Source organism: Podarcis muralis, chromosome 18, assembly GCF_964188315.1.
Source record: "Podarcis muralis chromosome 18, rPodMur119.hap1.1, whole genome shotgun sequence".
Taxonomy (NCBI): Eukaryota; Metazoa; Chordata; class Lepidosauria; order Squamata; family Lacertidae; genus Podarcis; species Podarcis muralis.
In genome coordinates, this window is record NC_135672.1 from 752,710 (window position 1) to 758,536 (window position 5,827).

Below are 5,827 nucleotides of genomic sequence, written 5' to 3' on the forward strand. Positions count from 1 at the left end.
GGATGCTGCAACTTTTCCTCCTGGGGGCATCTCCCCATCCCCTTGATCATTTTAGGTGACCCATTTTTTAACCTTCCCCCATCTTCACATCTCCTTTTTGACAGGAGGTGACCAGAACGGCACACCATCTTCCAATGGACTATTAGTATAACGGCATCTTGTGACTGCCAGTTCTATTTCTAAGGACCTTCTCTTTCTCTCCCTCTTTTTTTCATGCTGACGGAAGGAGAATCCAGCTCTGTGGACAAGTCACGCTTTCGAGTGCAAAATGCTTCCTTGGCAGTAATTTATGATGACTGCAGGCCACAGGGTGTGGGTTTTTGCCTTCTTTGGTTTGGCCAGTGGGGGGGGCAGTGTGTGCGTCCACGATGAGAGACGTGGTCTCTGTGCATGTTGGACATGTGCAGACGCCCAGGCTCTCCGTTGGGGTGGCGGTACACCTCACAGCTGCCTCATACCTTGAACTGCCACCCAGTGCTCACACTTCCTATGACCCTCCTTGGGGGCTGTGGCTGGGTGGGGAAGAGGCCTCCCTTCCCAAACAGCTGTGGGGAGGAGGGGGCTGCTTTGGCCACCATCCAGAGCTGCAGGGCTCAGTCCCAGCTGTGGTGACATCAGTTCCTGGAGGGGAAACACTCAGGAGAAAGGGGTGGGGGCAGACCCACACCTTTTGCCTCTCCTGGGAAGCCTTTGAGCTGCACCCTGTTCAATCAGGCTCCTCCAAGCCCTCAAATGCCTGCATCAATTCACAGGGGGACAATTCCTCCCCTCCTAAAATCCTTCCAGATGTTTTGCAGATGCAGCAGGAGGGATAGATTTGTGGGAAGCAGGCATCCAGGCAGCGAGTTGGAAGGGAACCCCCAGGGTCATCTAGCCTAACCCCCCGCAATGTGGGAATCGCAGCTAAAGAACTGCAGAATGGCAGGGTCGGAAGGGTCCCCTGAGGGTCATCTAGCTCAACCCACTGCAATGTGGGACTCAGAGAGGCTCACCAGGGGACCAAAGGGTATGTGTGTTTGTGTAATGTAGGAAGGAACACACACTACTTGCAGAACTGCTCTCTTGGCGCTGAAACTGTACGGAAACAGCTGCAGCCGTGATGGGCTCTCCAAAAGGAGGACATTTTGCAGAGATGGTTGGAAGCGATCAAGCAGGCAGTCTTGAGGGCCCTGGCAGGCCCCTGAAAGGAAACACAAACAATACATTTAGTTTTGGGCAAGTAATAATAGGGTCATAGCATTGGAAGGTACCCTGAGGGCCATCTAGTCTCACCCCTGCAAGGCAGGAATCACACCCGAAGAATGGGTCAGGGAGGGGGGATTTCCCCTTTGGAAAACCCACAACTGCTCACCATGGACAGCGCTGGGCCCGGTGGGGTAGTTTCCTATGGCTTTCTTCTCCTATAGGATGCTCAGTGCTAGAGATGGAATCACACCTTGTTGTGCTGGATGGGACCCCCAGCCCCCTGCAATGCAGGAAGACCAGCTAAGGAATCCCTGGCAGATGGCCACCCGACCTCCACTGAAAAACCTCCGGTGGGTAACAGAATCATAGAATTGCAGGGTTTGAAGTACTTCCAAGGCTCATCTAGTCTAGCCTCGTGCAATGGAGGACTCCCAGTTCAAGACTCGCTGACAGACGGCCACCCAAGGAAGAAGAGTCCACCACCTTCCGAGTGAGTCCATTCCTCTGGCAAATGGCTGCTAGCAGCATTTAAATCTGTTGGCTCACATCTTTTCTTCCAGAGCAGCAGAAAACCAGCTTGCTGCATCTTCCACAGGACAGCCCTTCAGATATTTGAAGGTGGCTCCCATTTCTCCTTTCCAAGATGTTGTTGAAAAGATCAACAGCCCCCCAAACCCCCCCCCCTCAGCCTGCCAAATGCACAATAACAATTTGGGACCACTTTTTCCAGACTGTCAGTATTTTTCAGGTGGGATTGCAACAACATACCTGCTCATTCAGAATGTGCAATTAAAAAGAAGTTTTTCCTTCCTGCTGCAACCAAACCACATTTCCCTGCCTCCCCCACCCCCCAGGTTGAGCTTTTTACAGAGTTTTGGGGAAATGCCCTGGAAACAGCAAGAGAAACTGGCTCAACTCAGTCCTGTGTAACTTCCCCACAGACAAATCAGAAAGAAGGTGCAATAGAGATCTCCGTTTCACCTCCCCATAAACTTCCTACAGGCAAATCAGATGGAATCTGGTTGTCTGGGGATGGTGATAATAGAAGCATAGAATTGTAGAGTCGGAAGGGACCCTGAGGATCATCCAGTCCAGCCCCTGCAGTGCAGGGATTTAGGCAGTAGGGAGATCGGAACTGCAACCTTGGCATTGTCAGCACCATGCTCTAGGTGACTGCACTTGGTGACGGTGGTAACTGTTATCGGAAAAATCCAAGGGCTCCCTTGGACAAAAACAAAGACACCAACCAGGATAACTTGGAGCAAAACAGCAGCCTGTAGGCTTGGCCTTTATTGACCTGTTGCAACAGGGTGCTCCCCTCACTTGCAGGAGAGAGGAGGGACCCAGAAAAATGGTGTGCAAGGCCTTATAAAGACTTTTGAAATTGCCACCCTGTAGACCAAGACCACCCCCAGAAACATAATACATACATCACAGAAGGGGTGTAACCTAAGACCACCCCTCAGATACATCACACCTACATCACAGAAAAGGCGGTCCAAAATCGAAATTTTAATATTGTTTTTCTCCTGTTGTTGTTTATCTCCTGTCTGGCAGGTTACTTGATTGGATTGCCTGGGGAGCCTGGCCAGTCTTTTGTAGTGATAAATACTTAGTTGGGGGGGGGGCAGGTCACAGGCTCACACCCTATTCAAACACAGACATACCCTTAAGACAGGATTTGTGAAGGAAAAGACAATGGGGAGGCTTTTCCAGTTTGACCTTGCAGAGAAAACATTTGCTCAGTTTAGGAATCAAAATGGTTCCAGGTTGGCCTTCCTGTGCTGATCTATGTATGTGCTTCGTTGGTACACATTACCATATATCTAAGACCATAAAATTCCTATCACATAATGAAATAAAATATATTTTGTGTCCTGCCATCTGACTAGGTTGCCCCAGACACACAGGGATGCCTTTAAAGCACATTCAACCTCTCCTGAGTGAATGCTGGGAACTGAGGGTGCTGGGAGCTGTAGCTCTGTGAAGGGGCAAACTACAGTTCCCAGCATTTTTGGTTGGGGGGGTGGAGAGGGAATGTATGGTGCGTACACAGCCTGCAAGTGTCGCAGCAACAACAGAGAGGGTGGGTCCCTTTCCACTGTCTCCCATCTCTGGTGCTGGGGCGCCCCCTAGGGGCACACAGGCTATACCGGCCTCCCGTCATGGTCATTGGATTTGAGGAGGAGGAGGGCTTTTCCAATCACACACTTAACGGGGGTTCCCACTTCTGGGCAGGGGGATGCACCCAAACTGTCACAGGGAAAGGGAAATGAAGGAAAGATCTCCTGGGAAGTGTGGGATAACAATTACTCAGTGCAACATCCTCACAAACAAATCAAGATGAGTCCTCAAGGAGACACCCAAGGCAGGTGCCTGATGCAAGTCAGACTATGGCTCCGCAGAGCCTGCTGGCAGCCCCTTCTGCATGCCAAGCAGGGGTTCCACGCCACTCGCACACTAAGCACCTGGACTCGGTGGTTAGGGTGGGACCTCGGGTTATGAACTTCATTCGTTCTGGAGGTCCGTTCTTAATCTGAAACTCTACTTAACCAAAGGTACCTCTTTAGCTAATGGGGTCTCCTGCTGCCACCGTCGTGCAATTTCTGTTCTCATCCTGAAGCAAAGTTCTTAACCCGAGGTACTATTTCTGGATTAGCAAAGTCTGTAACCTGAAGTGTCTGTAAACCGAGGTACCACTGTATTCATAGAATCATAGAATCATAGAACCATACAGTTGGAAGCGGCACCCGAGGGTCCTCTAGTCCAACCCCCGGCAAGGCAGGAATCTCAGCTAAAGCATCCATGACAGGTGGCCACCCAAGCTCTGCTTAAAAAGGTTTCTAAGCATTCCTGCAGCAACATTGATGTTCACTGCTCTGCTCTGGTCCCATTCTGATGTTTTCACTGCAGATGCAGCTCTTTCTATGTGCTTCTCTCATTCACTGTTTTTCAGCCACTCACCTCTTTGCGTACTTGGGGGTCCGTATTGCCATGTCTAGTGGCACAGAGAAGGCTCTGCCCCTCGTTGGCTGACATCTTGTGTGGGGCACGGACTGCTCCCCAACATGCCTGGGATAGCTCAGTCATCCACCCATTATCCACAGATCTCTGGGAGATTCCCGATGGATAGCTCAGCCCATATGGTGCGAGTCCCTCATGGGGCAAAAGATTTCTGCAGGGGAATCACTACACTTCTTTCATTCTATGATCCCAGCAAAGCAGCGGGTGCTTTCGATATTCTTTTGCAGGATACTGGACTGTCTTCTCTGCTTCATGTAAAACTTTGAAACTTTGTCTATTGTCTCTGATTTCTATTGGGAGTCTTTTGAATACGAAGCAGAGAAAATTCATAACCAAAGAAATAAACGGTCCACAACTCTGGTTATGCTCTCTATGTAAATAGGTCTTCTTGGCCATGATTGTCCACTTTAATGCCTAGTTTTAAATAGAATAATAGAATTGCAGAGTTGGAAGGGACCCCCAAGGGTCATCTAGTCCAACGCCCTGAAATGCAGGAATCTCAGCTAATGCATACATGACAGATGGATTGTTTTTGCGTTCTTAGCAGTTTTTAATTGTCTTATGTGTAAATTGTCTTGTGACAGTGGCTTAGAAGGCAATAAATTGCACAGAAATGGATGAACGCAAACGATCTGCCTCTGGATTTGTGGTATAAGATTAAGGAACCTTGGTATCTTTGGTAATCACAGCTTTATTGTATTATGGGAAAATCTCAATAAAATAAATCTCACCAGGTAAAAAGAACTTCAGAGACCTTTGCAAATGGGGAAAGGTTAACCCACAAGATTTGCATGATGAAAGACTCAGGAGAACCATTTTATGTAATTGGGTGGGACTTTTAAAATCGTACGTTTCAAACAAGGACCTGCACAGCTCCCAAAACAGAAATACCGTCCTCCTAAATTACGTGTTCGTTTACTATCCTTTTGTAGAATTATTTATCGTAGAAGCATCTCTCTGACGGCCTCCAATTAATAAAGGGTTAACGAAGGAATGACTAATACCTCTGTCCAGGAGGGGGCGCAGGTGCCGCATCAGCCACAGGCACCATGTGGGTCCATCAGCACCCCACCCACCACCCGACCCCCGACAGGTTATGGGGGGAGAAGTCCCACCCAGCCCAGAAGGCGAAACCCCCGCCCACCTCTAGGCAGACAAACCCTTCAACTCCGACCTGGCGGAACCGACACCTGGCTGGGACTTCGCCTGGGAGACTTTGGGGTTCCACTGCCCACGGGTGGGGGGCACCTACCTGGACCTCGCCTGTCCGTGGACTTTCAGGGTGCTGGAGCAGGTGCGCCCACACCCCTTGGACCTAATCCGGATGCTGGAAGTCCGCCGAAGAACCAAGCGCAGCTCTTTAAACCGATTCCTTTCGCTCCAGTTTGCGCTTCGGCATTTCTCCGCCCTCCTCCCGGCCGGCGTCTCGTCCGGGTGCTGCGCCGCTTCTGCTCCGGATCGCGGATCCCCGGCCCTCCAATGGGCAGAGGAGGCTGCCTGGGCAGCAGAGGGCCCCCTGGCCGGCCCCCCTTTCTCTCCACCCCCGACCCCGCCTTATAAGAGGACCTGGCATCGGCTCCCTCCTGGCCAGAGACTCTAAGGAGCAGCCGGAGGAGTT

General features: G+C 50.6%; 1 long non-coding RNA gene across 2 annotated transcripts; it reads left to right on the forward strand.

Annotated features, from left to right (window-relative positions):
- The first annotated feature begins 225 nt into the window (after positions 1-225).
- Positions 226-4,827, forward strand: LOC144326079 (uncharacterized). 2 transcript variants are annotated; one of them, XR_013391231.1, is made up of 3 exons: positions 226-310; positions 1,407-1,535; positions 4,142-4,827. It is a non-coding gene; the product is annotated as an uncharacterized LOC144326079 (long non-coding RNA). The 2 variants fall into 2 exon arrangements; XR_013391230.1 differs by lacking the exon at positions 226-310 and having other exon boundaries at positions 1,108-1,535.
- Positions 4,828-5,827: the final 1,000 nt, after the last annotated feature.